The sequence below is a fragment of the Lepidochelys kempii genome, chromosome 4, assembly GCF_965140285.1.
Source record: "Lepidochelys kempii isolate rLepKem1 chromosome 4, rLepKem1.hap1, whole genome shotgun sequence".
In the NCBI taxonomy this organism is placed as follows: Eukaryota; Metazoa; Chordata; order Testudines; family Cheloniidae; genus Lepidochelys; species Lepidochelys kempii.
In genome coordinates this window covers 19,617,082-19,643,025 of record NC_136383.1, presented here as the reverse complement: position 1 = coordinate 19,643,025, position 25,944 = coordinate 19,617,082, and the positions used below count along the sequence as shown (strand labels likewise).

General features: G+C 43.6%; 1 long non-coding RNA gene across 1 annotated transcript; it reads right to left on the bottom strand.

The window, feature by feature from the left end:
* Window positions 1-1,698: 1,698 nt before the first annotated feature.
* On the bottom strand, window positions 1,699-24,789 carry LOC140910228 (uncharacterized). Its single transcript, XR_012158463.2, has 3 exons — window positions 24,721-24,789; window positions 17,824-17,899; window positions 1,699-4,948 (listed from the first exon to the last, which is right to left on the bottom strand). It is a non-coding gene; the product is annotated as an uncharacterized LOC140910228 (long non-coding RNA).
* Between the last annotated feature and the right edge of the window lie 1,155 nt (window positions 24,790-25,944).

Below are 25,944 nucleotides of genomic sequence, written 5' to 3'. Positions count from 1 at the left end.
ACATGGGTAATTTACTCACGTGAACAGTACCATAGAAATCAGTGGGATTACTCACATTGGCAAAATTACACACATTTAAATGTTTGCAGGATTGAAGACCTTGACTCTAATAGGAATCTAATCAGGATGTGGTTAAAATGGCAGAACTTTCCTAGTATTGATGCAGTTATACTGGCATCAGTGTTTACAGCAGTACAGTTTATGCCAGTTCAAGAAGCAATATACTAGTGTAACTGTGTACACTTAGGGCTTATACTGGAATGATTATATTGGTTAAAAATTCACACCCTTAACTGATACATCAGTATAACTTTTCTAGTGTAGACCAGTCCTTGCAAGCAGCACCATGGGTTCATTAGTGTTCACAGAGAGCAGATGGGGACATGATTTTTTATGGCAATCAGAAAGAGCCACAGAGTAAATTACATGGTATTCAGCGTATCTGACAGATTTGGGGGTTCAGACCAGTAAGGGATTGGGACACTGCCAATCCTGTAACCCTGGGTGCCTAAAATGCTCTGTTGCTGGGCAGAGCCTGTCCCTTGGGTACAGTGAATCGGGGTGACCGCTCTGGGCCCCATGCTTTGGGGGTCCTTGCAGGCTGGTGCAATTGACCTGGCATGGTCAGTCCCGGAAGTGATGGGTCAGTCCTGGAAGTGACAAATTCATCACTTCCGCCCTGGGCCCCACACACCCGTAGGGATGGCCCTGCTGTTGGGGCTCACAGCCTGGACACCAACATCCAGCAGACAAGCGTGCAGTTCCTTGAGCGTCTGTGTGCCATGCAGCCCTCGTTCCACTCTCCGACCCCAGCAGCCTGTCTACATCCTGGTCTCCACCAGCCTGGGTTACTACTTTTAGGGTGAGCCCAACACACCTGCAGTCTTGAAGTTCCCCAAAACCATCTGCCCGGAAGCATCCAGTCATCTCCTGGAATGCTCAGAAGAGATCAAAGTACATCTTATTACTGTAACTGGAGTTAACAATCACTTCAATTCAAACCCCTCACTAGATTGGTTTAGATTAAAAGAAAAACAAGTTTATTAATAAAAAGAGGGAGATTATCTCTTGTACTTGAACTCACTTAACGACAAAAATGGTTACAAGCAAATAACTTTACTTACATGAGCATACATACATAAAGGCATTTCAAGAATAGGTCCTAAATTTTGCAATTTATATTCTTTGGATGGCATTTCTCTTTTCTTATACTACATTTTACAGGAAAAATGTGTGACTCTACAGAAAAATGATTAAAGGATTAGAAAACAGTTCTTACAGTGATAGACTCAAGGAGCTCAATCAATTTAGCTTAAAGAGAAGGCTAAGGGGTGACTTGATTACAGTTTAAGTATTTACATAAGGAACAAATATTTAATAGTGGGCTCTTCAATCTACCAGAGAAAGGTATAACATGATCCAATGACAGGAAGCTGAAGTTGGGCACATTCAGGCTGGAAATAAGGTATACATTTTTAATGGTGAAAGTAACTATTGGAACATTTTGCCAAGATTCACGGTGGAATCACCATCACTGCCCATTTTAAAATCAAGATTGGATGTTTATCTAAAAGATCTGCTCTAGGAATTATTTTGGGGAAGTTCTAGGACACGGGGTCAGACTAGATGATCACAATAGTCCCTTCTGCCCTTGGAATCTATGAATGTCAGGCACTTCCCACAGTTCAACTTGGCTAATTCATAAAGTGGACTCAACAGCTGACAAGAGCTTCAGTGTTTCTGTTTGAAAGATGATTTGAGTTAGAGTGTAACAGTCCTCACTTGGGGTTGGTCAGGAAGTGTGGCCGAGTGGTTAGGGCTATGACCCATGACGAGCAGAGGGGTTGTTGGTAGAAAAGCCCAGGTCCTCCCACTCCACCAGGCTCCAACCCAGGGCCTTTTTGGGCTATTAGTGATCTGGCAACCAAAGCTGCTTAAGGCTGTGCTCTCTGAGTCACTTCCTACCCACCCAAGCTAGCTCAGTCCAAGGCTTCCCCTGCTTGGGTAGTCCAAACCAAGAGAATAAAAAGGGATTACCAATATCCAGGATCCATATGTGAGGGAAAGGGGAATGTTCCATGCTCTGACTGTTTCTGGGGGGGGGGGGGGGTGTCCGTCCGTCCGTCCTTCCTTCCTTCCTTCCTCCCTTCTGGGAGGGCCCTTTGGGACAGTTATCTTAGAGATTTCAGCCTTCAACTTTGCTCTGCACTGCAGGAATCACAGGCCTGCCCCCAAATAAGATGTTTCCCTGTTTTTTAATTCCTCTGCCACATGGAGCATTTGCTGCAGGTGTGGCAGGGAAGGGCTGGCTGGGCCCAAAGTAATTCATTAACCCCTTGTTGCCCAGTGTGGGGTTTGCACACCCCATCACACGCAATCTAAGGAATGTTTTAATGTCCCATTACGAAGTGAGTTTGTTTAGCTGTTTATTGACCCATTTGGTCACGTAGATTCCTTTCTGATATATTCCATCTCTTCTCTCTTTCCTCTTCCCCGAGCCGTTTCCCATTACAATCACACAAGATGATGCATCATGTCACTTTTGCCCACAACATCAAGAGTTATGATGACACACAATCACCAGAATTGGTGAGCTCCCACACTCCCTTTTTGATCCACTTTACCACTAGTTGAGAGCATTCCCTGTCATGCAGGCCCAGAGCCAGGCCCTGAAAGGGATTATCTGACTATATAAGTACGTAGCTGGATCACAACTAAGGGATGTTTAAAATCACTTCATAATCAGCTACTGAAACATGCCTTAGACTCTGGCTCCAATTATCTTTCAAACAGAAGTTTGTCTGTGCATTATAATACATTGCAATCCGATGAGAACACATCACAGAAATCATCAACATCTTGACCATGAACACTGAAGCTCTTGTCAGCTGCTGAGTCCACTTTATGAATTAGCCAAGCTGAACGGTGGGAACTGCCTGACATTCATAGATTCCAAGGGCAGAAGAGACTATTGTGGTCATCTAGTCTGACCTCCTGTGTAACACAGGCCATAGAACTTCCCTGAGTTAATTCCTCCTTCAAGTCTAGTAGCTGTGGTTAAACTAGCATGTATCTTTTAGAAAATCATCATAACACCAAACAGAAAAACATATATAAAAATTATTCAATGTTGAAAGGAACAGGAAATTATTCAATGTTGAAAGCACCTGATCAGCATCACTGGTGATATTATTAAGGAAACTCTGTCAACTTGAAATCTAGCCCATTTTAAAAAATATGTCAAATAGTTTCAGATGCTACTCCTGTCCCTGGCTTCATCTGCCAATTTTGCAGTTTTATAACTTCATTTTCCTATTTGATAGATGGGTTGTCACTCACCTGTCACTGTGTGAAAATCCCAGACAGCCAAAACAACAAACTGACTAATCAAGGCTGCACTTCTGCAGGCTCATTAAGAATTTTGGCTTCAGTGGGACAACTCATTGTCACGGAGTATGGGGTAGTCAGGGCCCTGCACCTGCTACTTCCTGCGATTCACCGTGACTCCCAGCCAGCCAGCCAGCCAGCCAAACAGAAGGTTTATTAGATGACAGAAACACAGTCCAAAACAGAGCTTATAGGTCCAGACAACAGGACCCCCTCAGTCAGGTCCATCTTGGGGGGCAGAGAGCCTAGACCCCGGCGTAGGATCTCCCTCCATTTCCCCAGCCAGCTCCAAATTGAAACCCCCTCCAGCCGTCTCACCCAGCCACACAGCCCAGCTCCTCTTCCAGCCTTTGTCCAGTTTCTGGGCAGAAGGTGTCACTGGTCCCAGCCCCCTCCTGACTCAGGTTATGTGCTCAGGTATCATCCCTCAAGTGAAGCCACACCCTGATATCCCATCACCAATGCAGACAGTACCAGTAAAACTCCCTCGCAACACTCCCAGGTCAATCCTCCCCACTCCCTACTGTCAAACTCATATGTGTACATCTATTCTTGTGCGCTAGTATTTGCAGGATCAGGGCCTTACAGTGTATACAGAGGAGAGAGTGAAACTGACTAGGCACAAAGAGCTACTGAATGCACAAGCTGGAAAAAAATGGAGGAATCTATATATTTTTCATTATTCCAGTCATTCTGGATGTTACTTGCAACAATAGTAGTAAAATATTTTTGGACAGAAGTGAGATTTTTAAGTTAATTGTCCCTTGAGCCCAGAGTTATTTTTAATCATAACTACTATCTGTTGTTGGGTTTTGTTCGGCCACCCACCACCATAGTACCTGAGTGCCTTCCCTGTAAAATCAATAGTAGTTGCAAAGTCCTTCGTGGACTTCTTGGAGTCTCTGGCACTTCTGTCACAACCTCAGCCTGATCACCTGATGCCCCAGGCAGATTGGTAACAAATCTGTCACACTTCTTCCTTTTCAAGGTCAAAACTCTGCTTGCGACAGATTTGGGGATTTTTTTGGGGGGTGGTGGGAGAATTGGTTGGGTTTGGGAATGAAAGGGGTGTTTGTATTGTGAGCATCACTTTTGGTCTTAAAGAGGAAGGTTTTGCAGCATTTCCTAAAGATGGTCAGCTGCTGGATTTGCCTGATCTCCTCTGGAGGATTGTTCCGTAGCTAGATCCTCTTGATGGAGGAGACTGTGTCCCCAACTCTCACATGCTTTGTCCCGGGTGTTGTCATCTGCATTGTCCCAGAGGAGCACTGATATCACAATGATTCATAGATGGAAATTTGGACTTTGATATAGCTGAGGTTTGAGGTACTAATTGTGTTGGAGATTCGAACCAAGGCCTTAAACTGGTACGGGAAACTTACTGAGAGCCAGTGACGGGACTTATGCTTGGGCTTGATGTGCTTGCAGCAGCTTGAGCCATAGAGAAATTGGACAGTTGCTTTCTGTACCAGCTGGAGAACATGCATCATCTTCACATTCAGCTCTGACCCAACGAGTTATGAGGTATGTCGACGCAGCAATCTGGGTAGGTGACAGCAGCCTGTGTAGACATTCCCAAGTTTAGTTTTTTCTAGCTAGCACAAATACCAATAGCAGTGAAGCCGTGGCAGCACGGACGTCAGTATAGGACAGCTACCCCTTCACTGCTACTGTACTCACAGCTAGCTAGATTAAAGCTAGCTCAGTTATGGCTGCATGTGGTATAGTCACACCTCCAGCGGCAGTGTGAACATACGCACAGTCGTCCACCCTGGTGAGAACAAATGCATGGAGTACTGTGGGTAGGGCCCCATCTAGGGGGAAGGGATGGAGTTTCCTGGCAAGCTGGAGGTGAAAGAAGCATTTTTGGAAATTGATGCTACTGGACTAGCCAAGTATAGTGAGGAGTCAAACAGGGCCTGTAGGCTTCGCACCACTGTGATGAAAGTGGGTTGTGTGCCTTTGACGGCAGCTGGAGACCACATCTTGGCCAGCTATTTCAATAACACTCTTTGGTAAACAATTAGCTTTCTTCTTTCAAGCCCTTAGGATTTATGTGAGCAAGCTAACAGAGATTACATCAAAACTGACATTGTTCCCTCTCCTTTACAATAGAACAGCTCTTTAATAACTAATTGTATTTAACAAAATCAGGGGCTACTCGGACAGATAACTTGATTATTGTTTTCTTTTTCACCATATTTCACACACACAAAATTCATTTTAGTGAATAAATATTACCCCTGCTATATGACTGGAGCCAAATAACCTATTTTATGTAGTAAGGTTACTGCCCTTACAGCATTGTTTCCCAAGAGTGTTGGGCTAGATGACCTCCTGAGGTCCCTTCCAACCTTGATATTCTATGATTCTATGCACCCTCCTGGAGGGGCATGGCAGACGAGCTGGGGAGGAGGGGAAGAGTTGGGATAGAGCTTTCAACTGTTTTCCAGAACCTCAGCTTTCAGTTGTTTTAAAAAGTAAGTCTCTAGTTATTCTAGTTGTGAAAAAGAGCATGAAAAATATGGCCTGGGTGTAAGTGATGTGGTGATGTCTGCCTGAATTTGCAGAGAGGCTGAAACAATAACTCTGAGGTGTGACCTGTCCCAGTCACTTCAATGCTGCCTGCTAACTCAGATGCCAGTGCTGATACTTTAAATGTCAACATTGTAAATGTTTGTGGAGCTTGTCAAAGCATGTAAGACAGCAAAGGAAGAGACCTGAGGAAGAGCTCTGTAAAGCTTGAAAGCCTGTCCCTTTCATGAACAGAAGTTGGTCCACTAAAAGATATCTTGCTCACCTTGTCTCTCTCAGGAAAGGAAGTGTCATTTTATGAGGAGCTACACCAGTGTTTCCCCGGGTGTAGGTTGCACAGGGGCCTAGCTGGAGATGAATACATGTAGATGGGTTGGTCTTTACTAGTACATGGCAGCATTCTGAGGTAGAGGGCAGAACAAACAGTTATTTTCCTGAAAGAGGGAGTTGGCTTTCAAAAGTGAGGGAAATTAACTTTCCAAACAATTTTGAAAGGGCTTAAAGAGTTGAGTAATCAAATCAACTGTCTGTAACTCTACAGTGCCTCAAGTGTATATCTGTGTGACCATTTGAATCAGAAATACAATAACCAAGGAGAAAAGGAGGACTTGTGGCACCTTAGAGACTAACAAATTTATTTGAGCATAAGCTTTCGTGAGCTACAGCTCACTTCATCAGATGCATTCAGTGGAAAATACAGTGGGGAGATTTATATACATAGATACCCATAGTTACCACACCCATTGTTTCATGTTCTCTATGTATATAAATCTCCCCACTGTATTTTCCACTGAATGCATCCGATGCAGTGAGCTGTAGCTGACAAAAGCTTATGCTCAAATAAATTTGTTAGTCTCTAAGGTGCCACTAGTACTCCTTTTCTTTTTGCGAATACAGACTAACACGGCTGCTACTCTGAAATAACCAAGGAGTTTATAACAGAAAACCCTGATTGTTGTTGCGTTCCCATGTTGAAGAGGATAAGATGATTTCAAGGCCTTCAGTGTCTTGAAAAGTCACCTGTGCACAAAACCAGTGCTGCAAGGCTTGAATCTCAAGGTTACTTTACTTAACTTCTGTTATTATCCAAGTCGATTGATATATATGCCTAGCTTCTGCACTGCTGCAAGACTAGACTTCAGCAGGTCTGTATGCTAGTTGTAGTTTCATATGGTTTCGCTAGATGGCATTGCACATCAGAATCTACGCATCCACAGACTGGATCACTGTAATATTGCATCAGCTTTTGCAACACTGAAGCACTGAGACATGCAATTGATAGTTGACATAAGTTTTATCTTCCCTAAGAAAGAAATGGACTTCATTTTGAGTAGAGCTGTGATGATTCCTTGAACTGGAATATTTTTAAACACAAGTCCTCCCATGTCCTACTCTATGGCAGGCCTGGAAATATAGATAGACTAGATACTCATAATTCCAGGAGTATGTTGTTCTACTTAGATTATGAAGAATTTTTAGTTCATATTCAATTGATTAGTAAAACGTTAGTTGTCTTTTAGACAGTCCCAAAGTACTATTTAATAAAGTTTAAAATACTCCATTTTTAAAACTGTAAATGTTTGAATTTTTTAAAGCTATTTTTATATCTCATGGTGGAGTCTGACCCAAACCTCTATGTTCAAACATCCCAGAACTTTGGGGCTCTTCAGACCTCAACCTTGTGACTCAGGCCCATCTTTGTGTTATACATTCAAACTCATTCCTTAGCGTCTGATGTGTGTTATCTGTTGAAACTGACGCTTTCCATTTCAGCTTTCTCCTTTTCTGTGGCAGTTGCTGTCTTTGAGATAACTGATACTCAAGGTCCAGCTGCTTTCAGCAATTCAACAGACAAAAAGGTAGTTTAAAAGGCATGCACACACCTGCACACTGCTTTATGATCCTTTACAGCTATTTGAATATATTTTGGGGTTATTGTTGTTAAGTTATCCTGTTTTCTTTGAGTTGGTGGTGGCAGCTATACAGAGACATTGGACACCAGAGTGTAGGCTGAGGAGAGATACTTCTGGATGTATTTTTTAATCAGTTTGTGGAATTTACTACCGTAAAAAATCACTGAGGCAAACAGTTGAGTGCTGTAGTTAAGGGGTCTGGAATATTAATAAGTATATTATTAATAGATTTTAGGTCCAGAAGAGACCATTATGATCAGCTAGTCTAGTGTTTCTTAACTGGTGCTTGTGACAACTGGGGGGTCACAAAGATGTTAACATTTTATTACAATCCAAAGCAAAGAAAATCTCATTTCCCAATTAGTCACACACTCTTACCCTTCAAGAACAAGTATTCTCTCTCAGCCTCTCCACACACTCACTCTCTCTCATACACAGGCCTATCAATGTTAATACTGCTACATCTTTTTGTATTCTTATTTTTATAGTGCACATAATGGGAGAGTTGTGAATATTTCTGACTTCAAATAAGGGGTTATCTGCCTGAAAAAACATTGAGAAACGCTGATCTAGTCTGATCTAGGCAGCTACAGTAAATGTAACCAGGGCAGTTACACTAAGCTCAGATGCTGGGTGAAAATGTATCACAAGGAAAATTGGCTATCAGACTTCAGGATACAAGTTGATCTCTCGCAGAGAGGTGTCAAGGAAAGTTTCTTCATGCAGTAGCATTGCAAAATTGGCTAGATACAGTAACAGGGTGTTTGGTTTCCCTTAAGGGAAGATGTATAGACCACTGCCAGAGGCAAGATACCAGATTGGGCAGAGCAGTTGTCTATTTTAGAGTACATTTACACTACAGACAATACACCAGCTCACCTGCGGTGCTGTGGCTGTAGTGTAGACACTTGCTACAGTGAGGGAAGGGTTTTTCCCCTCACTGTAATTAATCCATCCCCTCTAGAGGTGGTAGCTAGGTTGAGGAAAGAATCAGGGCCGATGCAAGGATGTTTCAAGGACTAGGCCCCCAAGTCCTGCAGCAGCTCTCTGCCCCCCCCCCCGCCCTGAGGCACCCCCCCCATGGCAGCTCCATGCCTCCCCCCCCACCCTGAGGCGCCCCCCCGTGGCAGCTCCCCGCTGCCCCCTCCCTTGGTCCAGGGAGCCGTGCAGCAACTCCCTGCCACCCCCTCTCTCTCTCCCTCCCCTCGGCCTGGGGAGCTGTGCGGCAACTCCCCGCCGCCCCCCCCTCAGCCCGGGGAGCCGTGTGTGGCAACTCCCCGCCCCAGCTCACCTCCGCTCCACCACCTCCCCAGAGCGCGCGCTTTTGGCTGCCCCCAATCACTTGGCACACTAGGCAACTGCCTAGTTTTGCCTAGTGGTTGCACCGGCCCTGGGAAGAATTCTTCTTTGACCTACCACTGTCTACAGTGGGACTTAGGTTGGCTTGACTATATCTCTCAGGGGTGTGAATTTTCCACATCCCAAGAGACATAGCTAGGTCAACCTAAGTTTTAGGTATAGACTGAGTCTCAGTGTGGCCACTTCTACATTCCTATAAAGCTGCAGCTGAAAGTGTAAATGAGAGCAGATATTGGGGCTTTTCGGTCCTAAGGATGTCAGAACTCCTGGCTTTCATAATCATTTTCAGTTAACACATATTAAAAGTTTGTCTGGGGGTGGGGGATAGGGTGGTTAAGTTGTGTTGGTCTCATGGCTGGTAATTAGTTGATGTGTGCTAAGGTGGTAAGAGGCATGCTACCGTTTTGGACTATTTATATTTTATACTTCCTATGCTTGTGTTTTTAATGCATGTGGCACGTACCCAGAGCTTTGGATGGAGTTTTAGTGTGGAGTTTCTTTTAGAAAAAGAAAACAAATAAAATAGATGCATTGACTATAATAAGTAGCGGAGGGATAATTCTCACATATTTTGGTTACACTTTATCATACTGTGTCTAATTATATGGTAGTTACATGGAATTACAGTGTAATTGCAGGGGTTATGCTCTTTCGGTAACTAATTGTCCCAAATTCATATTAATGGAGGGTTAGTGACATGACTCAATTACTAAATACACATTTTTTATAATCCTGGTGCATTATCTACACTGGCTTTATGCTATAGTTTCTCTCAGTCATGTGGGCTTACTCATACTCCTATTCATGTCAATGGAAGACTCCCATTGATTTCAATTAGTGTTATTACAGGTATTAAACCCCAGACCCACACTCTAATGGCAGTGATACCACGATGTAATTTCAGCCTCTGTATTACAAATTGTAACCAATTCTTTTTCCTTCCTTTTCTTTAGGTGTCTAATAATAAATTCTGACCCATATTTCTTTTGTTCCATCATCACATTGAGCCTGATCCTGCATCCTTCACTGACATCCAGTTTATGGACAGCTGCTCTTAGTATTCCTGGCTGTGTGTGCTTACGTTGACCGGATGTCCCGTTTTTAAAGGGACAGTCCCATTTTTTGGCACTTTTTCTTATATAGGCGCCTATTACCCCCCACCCCATCCCGTTTTTTCACAGTTGCTATCTGGTAACCCTTTGTGTGCTGATCATAGCACAGCATCCATAAAAATAAATCAGAGATTCTCCTGAAGAAACATTACCCCAATGGGAAGGCCTAACGGTTAGAACTACAAAAGGCTTAGCAGGAGACTATGGTTTAATTAATTAGTGGCTCTGCAATTGCTCTCTCAGGCTGAAATTCACTCTTATGTAGAAGACCTGCAAAAGGCCTACTCACCACTGGAGTCAAGTCCTTCTTAAGTCCTCAAAATAGGGCAGCCAGAAGAGCCGTACATTTCAGAGGAAAGGGCTGTTGATGAGGTAGGGAGGTATTTTTATTCATGACAGCAACAGCTTTCTAATGTGACTTTGTTAAGTAGCATACTGGTCAGTTTTCACAGTGAGAAAGCCAGACATCATTGCAAAGTGAGAAGCTGCTTGCATCATCCTTCCGAACCAGGAGCGAGGCCTGTGTTTAAAGTGACAGCAAGCCAAGGGGAACAACAAGGCCTCAGCCGCACTTTGAAAACAAATACAGCTGGAAAAAAAATAAGTCTGCTTTGTAGCTAACTGGGGTATAATGATAATGTTAGTTACGCACAGGAAAGGAAGGGTCCTACTTCACCTCCTTAGCATCATAGTGGCTGACAAGGTTAACAGTACACCAACTTGATTTCAAGAGCTTTATGAAAAGGATTTGGCTATTAGGAATGGAAATGTAAGATACATAAGAACAGCCACACTGGATCAGACTAGTGGTCCATCTAGCCCAGTATCCTGTCTTCTGATAGTGGCCAGTGCCAGGTGCTTCAGAGGGAATGAACAGAACATAGCAATCATCAACTGATCCATCCCCTGTCATCCAGTCCCCACATCTGGCAGTCGGAGGATTTGCCATATTGGCTAATAGTCATTGGTGGACCTAAAGGAAGAAGCTAGTTAAGGGAACATGCTATTTACCCAAATTCGCCTGTCACTTTTAACTGGTGATAGAATTGCTTTTCACTTGCTTTCCCAAGGGGATTGTTCAGTGTTGCTCTTATGACTGCCGCATTTTGGTGATGGGTGAGTATTGTATAAACACACAGTAAGAAACAGATGCTGTCCTGCAGAACTTTCTAACTAAATAAAAAAAAAGACAAACAGTGGGACAAAGAGATGAAACGGAGTGAAAGTTGAAAAACATCTTAGTATTACTGTTTGTGTTTTGTTTACTGTAGATGGCATATCCGGATGCAGGATTGAGGCTATATAGACTCCCACTGAAGCAGATGTTGCTGCAGGATTGGGCACCCAAGGACCAGATTTTTGAAGGTATTTAGCCACTGTAAAAGAGTGGCCTCCTCCTGGGCACCTCCTCATGGCAGGCTTACTAATAGCTCCTTGCCTCAGTTTCCCTCTTGGACAACCCAAAGGATTCCACTTCAGGATCTTACTTAAACAATTCTTCTCCTGGGGGCCAGTTTATTACAAGGACATTGTGCAGATAGGCTATAACTAAAGTCCCAAAGCATAGTTCATATTACCCCAGGGCACATAGTCCTTGTTCTCACTGTACCCCCACAGTGTCTTCCATCACGGGTAGGCCCTTATCCAGCAGCTTTTCTCCCTACCACCCAGACATTCCTTCTGGGGCGGAACCCTGCTCCTCTCAGCAGGAACTCCCACTCTGCTGGGAACGTGCCTCCCACTCCCCCAGCCGTCTCACTGCTCCTCAGGGTCTAATACTCCAGCAAGGTCTGTCCACTGCTCCCCCTTCATTCAGCCCTCTCTGGCCATCTCGCTGCTGCTGCTGCTCCTGCCTCCGGCCCTCTGCAGCCCTGGCCCTCTGGGTTGGGGAAGGTCAGCCAGCAAACCCCTCTTGTTGCTCTCCTGCCATCAGCCCTCTCCCAGGAACAACCTTGTCTCTGGCAGCTCTCATCTGTTGCCCTTCTCCTGTCTGATTCCTGACTAACTCAGTCTGCTCTGATGGCTGAATGAGCTTCTATAGCTCCACAGGTGCCATCTTGTCCTCTTAAGTGGCCCCACTGGGAGCCTGTGGACTGGAACAGGAGAGCTGAGCCCAGTTTCATTTAGTGGGTCAACCACCCTCTTACAGCCACTAGAAATGTGGGCAAGGCACTTAAGTCCCATTAAGTCAATGGGAACTAGGCACCTAACTCACTTAAGTGCTTTTGGGAATCTCACTCGGGGCCAGATTGATAAGGGGGACTTATAGGGCTGCCCTGCCCCTGAATAGAATTCAATCTCTTGAGTTAAGTGCCCAGGTACAAAGCCTGGGGAGAGTTGGAAAGGAAGTCACTAAAAAAAGGAAGTCACAAAAGCCAGAAAGCTGAGTGAGGACCCACCACAGAGGCTAGCCAGTACGAAATGCCTAGGAGCGCGGTGTAGCCTAAGTCCTGCTCCTCAAAGGGAGTTAGGCTGAAGGAAGGTGCCTCCTTCTAGGGATTCACAGCCATGAATGCCTCTTCTGGAGTGAGGTTAGTGGTGTTTCCATAGGGTGACCATATTTCCCAAAGGGAAAACAGGACACCACGTGGGGCTAGGCTGAGGCCCTGCCTCCAGGGTTGGCCTGCTCACCTGAAGCCTCCCCCCCGCCACTCCCCCCAGGGCTGGCAATGCTGCTCTGCCTGTCCGCCCCCACCCCCTTGAGCCCTGCCTCCCCTCTTGCACGGGGGTGGCCTCGCCACTCCACAGGCTCTGGTCCTAAAAGCAAGATAGGCAGGAGAAGCCCCTCATTTGTAAGCCCTGCTGTGAGTTAGGCACTGGCTAGGGACAGGGCTTAGGCAGCTATACGTGTGTCCAGCTGCTCAAATGTAGCCACCTTGGGGCCTTTAATTGTGGAAACTGAGGGCTTGGCTACACTTGCAAGTTAGAGCGCATTAAAGCAGCTCCAGGCGCCCTAACTCCCGACCCGTCCACACTGGCAAGGCACGTAGAGCACCTGAACTCTGCAGCTGGAGCACTCCTGGTACTCCACCTCGGCAAGAAGATTAACGCTTGCTGTGCTCTGGCTGAAACGCCCGGGCATCAGCGGGAACAAGGTGTTGCATTACTGTGCTGCGGTCGGCCTCCAGAAACGTCCCATAATCCCTTGAAGTCAATTGGCCACTCTTGTCATTGTTTTGACCTCACTGGAGGACTGCAGATATCCCCTTTCAAAGCGCCGTTTCTGACAGCCGGCTGCTTCTCTGCTCCGGGACAAAGCAGCCATTAGTGTGGCATGCTGGGTGCGTGTGAGAGAGAGAAAGGCAGGGGAGGGGGGGAGGTCTGCTGCTGTCTGAACATACAGGACAGAATGCTGACACATGCTCTCAGCACCCCAAAAACCAACTCTCACTCCCCCCACATACACACAACACACTCCCTGTCACACTCCACCTCACCCGCCCCTCATTTGAAAAGCACTTTGTAGCCACTTGAATGCTGGGATGCACTGCTCTCTGTGGCATTGCACGAGCTGCTAATGTGGCAACGCCAGTGTGCTTGAATCGGACAGTGTAAACACACGGCAACATTTTCCCTACTGCGGTCTCCGAAGGCTGGTTTAACTCCCAGCGCTCTACATCTGCGAGCGTAGCCATGCCCTTAGGTGCCTACAGAGTTGGACTGCAGCTGAGTGCGGGGGTTGGTGAATACCAGTGGTGCTTAGATCTCCCTTGTGAATTCCACCCTAGGTACCTATCTGCTTCTTGAAAATCTGGCCCTAAGTCAACAAACAACAACATCTGATCACATGAGCAGAATATGCTGCTAAGAATGCACTCAAATGGATGATTTTATTGCTATAGAGCCAGATTTCCCCCCCAAAAAAATTTTTTTACTGTATTATTAGTGCTTCATTTTGGTTAGGGGTTCTGTGGCTTTTTGTGGTTTTTAAAATGTATCTTTTGATACTAAGGGATTTTTGTGGGAGGATGGAGGGATGTGCTGGTAAACAGCAGAACTGATTTCCCTGAGAACTGTGAGTGCTGCCAAGTTAAACCTTGGGCTGGCTGGGAGGCTGAGAGAGAGCGCTTATCAACAGCACTTGTAGGGCTGCTGAAGTCTGGCCCCATGCAATTCCCTGTTGTGGGTGCTTTTCTTTGCTTTGGAGGAGGAAGAAACCTCACCACACGTGGAGGAATTAGACAGGTTCAACAGAAGAATCAAGGCCAGTTACTTAGCCTGGGGTCTGTAAATTATCAGATTGCAAGTGCTTCATGATTCAGTGTCAGGGATCCAAGTCAATGATCTTGTTTTGCAGAACAATAGATTAGAAATGGCTAAACTGTTAACAATAATCAATCAACCAGGGAGCTGTGGAAGTGCTGAGATCTGGGAGAAACACAGACAATGCCTATTATTGCAGCGGCAGGTAGAATACAGGCACTCCATACGTAGCTACATGCCACAGTGAAAGGCAGGCTGTGTCCACACTTGTTACTGGCGTGTAGCTACACACAGCAGGGAAAGGCTCGTGCAGCAGGGAGGCAGTGGGCCATTACACTCCTAAAAGTAGCAGTATAGATCCTATCAGCGTAGACATACCTTTAGAGGTCAACATTCTGAGGGTAAAAACCTGGCCCAACTGAAGTCAATGAGAGTTTTGCCCTACAGTGGGAGTTTTAGCCTAGGCATTTCAGCAGAGATTGTGTCAGGAAAAGGTTTTCTGCATGCACACCACATAAAAATGTGAGTCGTTAAGGACAACCACTTGGTCCTACGTGGTGTGAGAGTACCCTTGGTTGTTGGAATGAGAGAAAAATGCAGGCCATGTGACAGGTCACTTGGCCTGGGTCATGCCCTTTTATGAGCACTGTAGCTTCCACTGCAAGAGATGTGTTGGATCATATTAAAGTAGTTCCGTATTAAAATCACAAATGAGTTTGATTCCCCATAGTTTCAATTCCAGGGTATTACTAATTAAGAGGTCTCTTGGTTTTTGGTACTGTTTCTCTCCCTCTATGTGTGAAACTTGCAAGCTGCTAATTGTGTTAGTACATTCTAAGACAGAGTCTGTTCTCAAAGCAATTCTTTGTAACAACAACTACTCACACAGAGAGAGTGACTCAAAGCAATACTCTGTAACAACAGAAACAGCACCCAGAGACTCCCCGCCCTTTTGTTGTATTCATCTCGCTTTGTTAACAATTGTGATTAAAAAAGAGATAGAAGATGTATGTGGATGGATGCTTGGTGTGGATAATTAATGAATGATCAGGGAGGTGCCAGCCTAAGAATCCAGTGTCCATCGGCCGAAGAAGGCGTCAAGTGGAAATAACCAGAGGACCCCCGGAGGGCAGACTGGAATCCACCAACAGCCTCAAGAATGGGAGAACCAAAGAACAAGATAACATCTAGCAGCACGGAGCCGTCAGGAACGTGCCATCTGCTGATTGATTCAGCAACAGCATGATGAAGCAATTCCCATAGACTGGCATAGGAAGAAATTACTATAAAAATGGACTCTAGAAAGTGAGAACTTTGGGGTCTGATTCTGCAAACCAACTTCCAGGAGCGTCAGATGTGCATCTGACAAGGCCCTGCTACCTCCTCATGTCCAGGCCACCTGGCCAGTGGCTTGGCATGAGCAACTCTAAGGCTGGTAATTATGATAACAACCTTGCAGAACCTGTGTGTGTGTATGAATGAATGTGTGAAGAAATATGAAATTGAATGGAATGTTATAGCTATAACTAACTGCTTACTAGGATTCTTTCTGTATTCACAATAAATGTGGCATTTTGCCTTTTCCCCTTTAATAAGATCCTGCTGGTTTTTATTTTATTGGTATAACAGATGGAGCAGAGTCATGTCAAACCTGGGATGGTGTCTATTGTGGCTCTGTGTCAGGTTATATTACAGCCAGCGTCAGTGTCTGTTCTCAGTTTCCAGGCTTCTTTGTAGAAGGCAATGCATGTAAGGGCGGTCTGATGAGTAAAGCATTAATGTCCAGGGGTCCCAGTGGAGACAAGCAGTTCAATGCAGAGTACTAACTCTCCAAGAACTTGTGACGCTGATATTCAAAGACATGGAAGTGGATGGGTCTCACCCGGTCCTAGTAAAGAAGTCAGTTGGTGCCATTGGCAGAGCCCTGAAGGCTGCATCTCTTCCATCTATAAGAGAACTGTCTGCTCTCCAAGAGGGTAGAAGAAATGTTTGACCAACTTTATGGAGCAAAATGTTTCCTATTATCTGAAACTGAAGCCTTGCATAGGAAGGCTATTGCATGTCATTCCTGCCCCCTCTCCCAGGGACCTGTTGTCATGACTCCCATTCCAATTCAGTTGATCCAGCACCATTCAATGAATGGTAAGTTACCTGTTGGGTTGCTTACCTGGGTGACTGTTCACATGAAGCCCTGGCAGAGCTGGTCCTAGATGGTTCAGAGTGTGTAGCTGCATGTCTCCCTATCTACTTTAGGTACCTCGTCATTGCAGTACCTCAGTGCCTTCCACACTAACCTATTTATCCTCAACATGCCTCTGAGGTAGGGAAGTGCTAAAATCTCCATTTTACAGCTGTGGAACTGAGACACAGAGAGCCAACATGACTTGCCCAAGGTCATACAGGAATCCTGTGATGGAGCAGGGAATTGAACCTGGCTCTCCCAAATTATTGCCCTAACCACCAGACCATGCAGCACCTTGTAGGCAATCACAAAACCACAATCTGGTGTACTCAAAACCAGAGGGCGAAATTCATTTCAGCACAAGGCTTAAGGTTTTAAATCCCACTTAAGCCCTCGATGGGACTCGAGTGGTGCATAGGCTGTGCACTGGCTTTCTGTACAGGACTGAAAGTCACCCCGTATTTTTAAAATAGTCCATAGCATTAATGAAAAGTCCATTTCAAATGTAAAATGAGCCTTTGTCAATTGTAATGCAAACTGCACATCTAAACAGGTTACTTATCTGCATAATGACAGGTTTCAGAGTAACAGCCGTGTTAGTCTGTATTCGCAAAAAGAAAAGGAGTACTTGTGGCACCTTAGAGACTAATCAATTTATTTGAGCATAAGCTTTCGTGAGCTACAGCTCACTTCATCAGATGCATGTGAAGTGAGCTGTAGCTCACGAAAGCTTATGCTCAAATAAATTGGTTAGTCTCTAAGGTGCCACAAGTACTCCTTTTCTTATCTGCATAAGAGTCTGTGGTTGCTTTTTACACACCCTATTTAATGTAACATCAAATGCTTTCTGGATTCTCACCAAGACATTAATGAAAGAGGGAGAATAATGTAGAAAATGGTCAAGGAGGAATTACAGGCTCCTGAGCTAATCCAGATACTGGCCAGGCAATGCAAAAAATGAACGTTAATAAGTAAAGGGAGCCATTTACAAAAGGCCCCTCTTTGATCAGGGCAGAATAAGGCAAGCTGCAATGGTCAGTCCTGGTACGGTGGATGGGGGGGAATGCTACCAATGTGGTGATTCAGAGAAAAGGCCTTTCAAATAATCTTCACAATCATTAATCTACTATACCTCACGCAGAGTCTCAGCCTGGCCCAGCAGCTCTCAGGATCACAATGCCGTTTATTTTCACGCTGTTGTACATCTCCTGCAAATTAAAGGGGTAGTTACAGCCCAGTTAGTCACAACTCTTAATCCATTGCAAATACCAAGTCATGCCAATGTGCACGTTGGATATATTCAGCTATTCCGTTTTATTCGAAGCTTTGGAGATGCTTGAGCATGTGAGGATCTGTATTTAAAAGATTACAGAAAGGGAAACAAAAAGAAAAGGAGGACTTGTGGCACCTTAGAGACTAACCAATTTATTTGAGCATGAGCTTTCGTGAGCTACAGCTCAAACAGTTAGCCAGAGGCTGTGAGGTGCTAGAACATAGGCTACAGCTACACCTCAAATTAAGGTGTAATTATCTCTCTCTCTGAAGTGGCTAATAAAACAGAAGTGGTGAATATATCACAGGTGCACAAATGCACATTGGGATGACTTTGAATTTACAATGCATTAAGAGTTGTGACAGGCAAACCTAAAAAGGCTCAGAGTTTGGCTTATCAACATTACCCCAAACACTGCAAAGCCGAATCCGTTCTACCTTCTCTGTCAGTCTGTCTGTCCTGTCTCATCTATCATGTGATGAGAGGGAAACCAGAACTATAGGCAACCCCAAAAGGATGGCAATATATGTATTGTGGGGCCAGGGCATAGATAGGTGGGAATAATGTATCCATGTGTTTTTGGAATGGAAAGGGAATGTGTCATGAAACCTTAACTAACATTTCCCATGAACCCTTACTGGGCTATTTGCATGAGTAAGGATTACTCAAGTCAGTTAGCATTTGCAGAATCCGACCCTAACATTTTGCTGCAGCTCAATAAACTTTATTGGCATGACAGGATATTGCCAAATGTTACAGAAATTAAATGCACTATCATCATCTAGCTAGGAGACATTTCACAGGGCTAGCATAACAGTTCCCTTCTAATTCACTGCCAGTATGCCACAGAGTGAGGCTATTGCTTTAACTTCTCTCAGGGTTATTCTCAATTTTTCTTTCTCACTTTTTAAATTCCTTACATACTTTAGCTCTTCCTGTTACAGAGCAGTTCTCAAGGGTTGGCATGATCTTTTGCTAGGGTTCCTAGATTTCTGAGACTGTACAACTGAAAAAGATATAGTTATTTTCTGCTAGATCATCAGAGCTCATTGCTTGCCTTTGGAAAAGACCTGCCAACTTTCAGAAACCAGCTTCAAATATGAAAATAAAAATCGGTTTCTATGACTTTCCACTCATAGGATGAAATCCTAGCCCCTAGGATTGGCATCCAAGGATGAAGTAGTTGGAATTTAGGGGGCCAGGAGTTCACCCACAATATTTCAATGTTGGTTCTCTCTTTGCACTGAAAAGCATGTGTCCAATATGCCATCTTGCTTCATTTGGTATACAGCATCAGCCATTCCCTTGTGGAATTTAGTGGGAGAGAAAACAGAAGGATTGTATAGAAATACAATAGGTTCTGTAGAAATTACTCTAAAATGTATTGACTTTAATAGAAAATTATGTCTGTTTAACCATTTAAATAGAATTCTGGTGTAGAGAGAGAATTTTCTCTTAAAGTCTATAGGATGGTTCAAACAACCTACAGAAAGGTTATTCTTTTCTATTAAAATTGAATAGGACTTTTCAAGAAGATATTTTCATTTCATTTTCAAGAAGATTTGCTTGGTATTATCAAAATAACAGAGAGAAAGAAACTGCAGCAATCCATATTACCAGTATGATAAGAAATCACATAGCCAATTGGGTATGATTTAAAATAATAGGCCAATCGTTAGCACATTTTAGATTACTGTGTTTGTTCAGCAATGCTGTATTTCCTCCCAGCTTTTTAATGTAAATATTGTAAAGTGACAAATCACTTAAACAACTTGAGTATTTCTACCAATGCCTCCGCTGTTTTAATTTTCATTTTTCCAATGACGACATCAACACCACCACAAATTTCTTGTGGTTAAATGGAGATAAGGTGCAGTATAACTACAGTAATACTGGATTTAGAAAATGAGACCTTGGGGAAATGAAGCTTTAAACAAAATAAATGCAGTTCACTGATTATCTCAAAGCACTTTAGTTGTGTTGATGTGGCTAAGTACTATTATCCCTATTTTACAGATGGGGAAACTGAGTCAAAGAGTTTTCTTTTAAAAAGTTACTTGTCCAGGAGAGCCAATGGCAGAGCCAGGAACTGAACCCAGAGCCCCTGACTTCCAGTCTCCTGCTCTAGTATGTCCATTATTAGTTTACTTTTGTTTGTATTACAGTAGCATTCAGAGGCCCCAGTCAGGGTCTGGATGCAGCTGTGCTGAGCACTGTACAGATACTATATCAAAACAATCTTCCCCCTGGTGATTTGCTGCGAGCCCACCTATCTCTACAGACATCTCCGTGCCTACTTGTTCAAAGCAAACATGCATGTGCCTACCCTACTTATTAGGATCATGTTGTGTGTTGGAGTGAATACAGGCATACCCAAAATGGGGTTTCCCCTCTGAACTTTTGGAATCCAGACATCCCATTCATATTGGCCTTTCTAAATTAAAAGAACTATGAACCATCCAGGCAGATTTCTACCAGCAGTTCAGGATTCTTCTAGGCCGGGGGGAGGAGACGAGGGTAAGGGCCCCCATAAGGTTGTTTTTTAAATTGTGGGGGTTTAAACCCTATATAAGGAAGAGAAAAATTTGCAGAAGGCTAATATTCAGATCCCGGATGTTTGTCCAAGTATCTGAAATGAAGACAATTTAACCTTCATGCAAAGCACCACCATATTACCCAATTACACAAGCACACAGCTACAAATATCAGCTCTGGTTTGATCCAGGTATATGCACCCATTTATCCATGCAAACATCCACTTACACACAGAATGACTCAAACATGCTTACATTCATACAGTAATAACAACACATACACCAATACTCATTCTAGGGTTTGTTACCCTGCAAACTGCAAAACAGTCACTAAGTGTGTTTATCTCCTGGCTAACTGCTGGTTCTGTCTATCAGATAGACCTGTGTATAGGATACAAATGATAATACATACCTTCAGTCTCACATATCTGTACATACACTAGATACCTGTAAAAAGCCCTGGATTTTTTCTTTAGCCGCTCCAAGCATCAGAGATCATTAGGTTAGCTATGATCTGCCATGTCAGCTAAAACGTCATCTGGGATGTGTGATGGCCAAGGGCAAGAGAAGGAGTATCTATGTGGAATGCTACCTGCTGAGTGACATGTGAAGCTGAGTTGCAGGTGATCTCCAGATATCAAAAGTTCCTTCTGGAACTATTCTGCCATCAGCAACTCAATTTACGCCTGGGCAACCCCATCCCCTTTCTAAATGGGTTCAGGGCAGAATAGGACTCCTGGCCCTGCTTACAGTATTAAACCCTATGCAGTTATCCATTTGGTTGTCCACCATGCTGAGTGGTGTGTTATGACAAAGGAGCAGTGAAATGTAGCTTCCACATTTGGTCCTAGAAACATTTGACTACATAACCAGCTTTTTTTTTTTTTTTTTTTTAAAAAGGAGCGAAGCGGAAAAGTAACTCCTGCATATCAAAGCGCAGGAGGCGTTTCAGGAGGGAAGAATGCAATTATACACATTGGAATTTGTCCAGGGTTGACATCCCTCTGGTCACAAGAATGCCAGGTGCTGCAGGAAATTGTGAGTCAGTCACACACTTCCCTCTGAGTTAACCAAAAGGAAAATTTTCCCGTAAACACCTGCTCAACCTGTTTTGATAGCAGCACAGCTCAGTCCATTTAACAGCTGGAAGTGGCTCTGACTTTAAGGCTGGTTTGCTCTGATCTTATAGATAATTGTAGCAATGTCACTTGGACAAAGAGTCTACTGTGTGGTGCAAATTCTCCAGACAGGCCCAGGAGAACAAGGTAAAAGTATGGAGGTGGATGGCATGAAAAGGTGGCTTTGTGTCTCCCGAGTACATCTGGTTCTCTGGTATAAGTCAGAGCAACCTGTAGGCACCTGGGGATCAGTAGGATGCAGCCACAACCCAGCCATAACCCCTTTCGCTGGCCATGCCCCCCAGCAGCTGGAAGGGAATACAATATAAGAACTGCTGGGAAATCCTTCCCTGGTCAGACCTGCTGGCTTTAGGGCTGCTATAATGCACCAGAGAATCAAGGCCCTTATCTCCCATATTTAATATTATTTCTTACCTGAAATTGCAACAACATCCCAGTCAATCCAATCATAACAATATACTACTTCAAACCATTTGTCATTGTGTCAGGCTACTGAAACCGATATTAAAGTGTAAGTCAGTTACAATACTAAATACAACTATAGAACAGAAAATGTTAGTTTAGATTCTATTCCTCTATTTCTTTTCCAGTTATCCACTGTCCTGGTTCAAATCTTTCTGGAATGTTTTCTTTTAATTCATGAATCTGATAGAGATTCAGTAACTAATTTGTGAATATGACAAGAGAGACTGCTGACTTCACTTATTAACAACACAAATCTAAAAACCTTAGTAGCATCAAAATAATATATTAGATATTTCTTGAAACTGCCATATTTTCATTGACTGTCATATCAAATCAATACGATCCATTCCATGTTATAAACATACACACACGCACACTGAGCTGTCAAATGTATTATAACTTAACACTGCAGTTTCCTTTTAAGCTTCCAAAGGAGCAGTGAGTCATGGGCTAGAATGTGCATCTGCAGTTTCAATTAACTGACAGGCTGAATATCTTAGTTTTCCAACGGCAGATAACCCCAAGGTCCATCTCAACACTTAGATAAACAGATCCCTTTGGTGCCCAGGCACTGTATGGGCTCCTGACATCATGTTCCCTTTTGTAGAAGAAAGAAGAACCACACTGATATGACTGTCTATTGAATTTTACACACCCCCAGGACCAGAGGAGCAAAGTGGGCAGTGAATCTGACCAGCAAGCGGGCAGGCCCTAAGGATAGTTGACAGATGATGCAAGTTCTTCCTTAATGTTTCATCGGGGCCTCACATCAGCCACATTATGTGCAAGCAATGCAAGCAACTGGCTGGAGCATTCCAGCTTCTGTGTACCGTGCTAATCCTAGATACATGGCTGTTTGACCTCACACTGCCAAGCAACCTGCAGCTCCTAAGAACCCTGGTACTTATATGGTTTGAGCACTTCAGAATCTTTAATGTATTTATCCTCATAACACCCCTGTGTGTGACAGGGCAGTTGTTATTATCCCCAGGTCACAGATGGGGAACTGAGGCAGAGAGACGCTAAGTGACTTTCCCAGAAGTCTGTGGCAAAGGAGGGAATTGAACCAAGGCCTCTCCCTGGCTAGATCCCTAACCATTGGATCATTCTTCCTCTCAGAATCACAAATGACGCTACAGCTGCATGTTTTCATCATGGCAGTTCAAACAGGACATTCAGACAGAGGCTTTTCACTTTATCTAATGCAGCAAAAAACACACCTTAAAGGGTTAAGACTTTCCCCCTAACTGAAATGTAACAAGCTAGTCTGGGGCAGTCACAGGGTGATGGCTGCTGGAAAAAAATTCCACATCTCTGTGTTACTTCTTTCAAGGACTTGATATATCAGCCAAGAGACTTCCAGTAAATGCTAGCTCTGTGCTGTTTCCAATATCCAGTGGTTTAATGGGTGAGAGAAACATAACCACTCAAATCTGATGATCTAAGATTTCAACAATTAGGGATTTAGGCTAACTCCAATTTAAGTCAATGGAAAATTTTGTCATCCTATGGGCTGCAGGATCAGGCTCACTGGACCTGATACAAACCTCATTTAAGTCAATGGAAAGACTCTTGTTAACTTAATTGGGCTCTGGGTCAGGCCTGTGATAGCCAGAAAAGTTATATTTTGAAGACTGAAGAGTTAGTTTAAATCTCTGTATATTGCCATGCCTTATCTCTGTGTACTTCCTTATGCTAAAAGCAGTAAGCTTTGACAATTCTAAACACAAGTTTTTGAATAACTCTGATGGGAAAGCCCAAGACATTGATTTTGTATGGAAACCATTTCTGGAACACTGGGAAAATGCAATAACTAGTCACAAATCAACACTAAGGATGAGAGCAGGGGATATCTCTATAGAGAGAACAACTGCTGCAATACCTCACCCCTTCTCATATTCTATACATATTCTTTTGTCTTGAAAACACTGAATATCACATGTTCTGTGTAGCATGAAGAACTCAAGTGTTCTGCTTTTACTACTCTGCGTGCATTTACTTTAGGCTGTAAAATTTCATTTGGCAAACCATGTAACACTGATGCCATGTGCTTTTTGTTTTCCACAAACATGTATCATATACCCCAAATACAGCACATTGCAAGTCTAATCTTGAGGTGACAAAGGCATGAAGCACAGTGGCAAATTTCACATCAGAAAGAAAAAGCCACAACCTTCTAGCTAGATGTAGATGAAAAGCCTGCCCCACAATCACCCAACAACAGTTGGGGATTGAACCAGACTCCCCAAGTGAGTAACAAACAGCAGGCAAATCAGAAAAAACAGATACAATCCTCCCATGTTTTTCAGTTCCTTTCCACAAGCCACCAACATCCCCTCTGTTTGAGCAGAGCCTCAGACAGCCTGCTTTCATCCATACCCCAGACCCTAAGGCAGCACTCAGCTGAAACATCCGAGCTGGAGGAGACAGGTGTGTGTGGCATACGCATACCGAAGACACCACAACCCGTGCTTCCTCATTAAACCTCCTCGCAGCCTCAACTACATGTTAAGAGGCGAATAGATGAGGAAATACAATAAACATAAAGAGCAGAGCACGCAAAGGACAACAATAAAATAACTATTCAGCAAAGATTGTGAATTACGCTGAGTTTGTACCTGTAGATGATACATCTTTGAAGAAGAATTGCAAGTCACCAGCGTGCTCTTTCCCAGGGAATACGAATGAGAAGGGGGAAAAAAATGTTATTTTCTTTGCAGTCATTGGATGAGAAGTTGACCAATAGCAATCCAAATCAGCCCCTACGCCCATCTGCATACCGTTTCACAGCCGGGAGGTGTGTGCTTGTTGCATGGAAAGAAGTCAGGCAGGCAGTGATCTTTCATTCCATAATCAAGTGCATTACAGACAGTCATCCCTACTCTCAGTACTTTAGCATCAAGTCTGGAGCTGGAAGCGGAGGGAGCAGCTTCGCAGATGGCAATAAAGGCACGATCTGTGGAGAAATGGGACTATATTAAAGGAGTGTATGATCCCATATATCTGATCTATAACACAGACTGTCCCAAACATTGCTTCTTGCTTAGTATCAAACAACACTCTCTAACAAAACTGATGAAGAATAGCTACTATAGATACTTTTTAAGAGTCTGTTTTAAAATATTCACCACTTAGTACTGAAAGAATAATTCCCTGTCATTGAATTACAACTGTCCGAAGGTTTTAGAGGCACAAATAAAATACAACTCTTAAAATAAAAAGTTCATTTACCATTTTACTGTAACAGTGTTTATGATTTCTCTCAGCAGACTTAGGGCCAGATTTTGAACTCAGTTTTGCCTGTGTAAATCTGGAGTAACTCCGTTGAAGTCAGGTAGGTTACTCCAGATTTACAAAGGCATCACTGAGATCAGAATCTGGGCTATTGTATTTCAAGTACATAATGCTTAACTGATGCTTTGATTCAGCACAAACCTAATTTGTGCTGCTTTACAGCAATGACCAACTTTCCGGAACAATTTCAACTCAGACAGTTGAAACGCTATTCAGGGAGAGTGCCAAGGGCAATTCTACCATGGATTTTAAAAAAAAATATATTTTAAATAGTGGATTTTTCATGACACTGTGGCACTAATATCTTAACAAACATCTATGTGTCAATTTTTTAAATAGTAAAACAACATACAAATTCTACAATCTTTTCAAGTTGGAGTGTAATCAAAATAACCTTTTCTGAGCGCACTTTTCAGAAAGCGTGGACTCTCTGATTAAAGACAATAGATTTTTTTTTAGTGATTAGAGATGGGCCCTAATTTTCACTCTTGATCTGAACTTTGGATCTGGTTTGAACCTTTGTAGAGATCAGAAGCCAGCCATGAAGT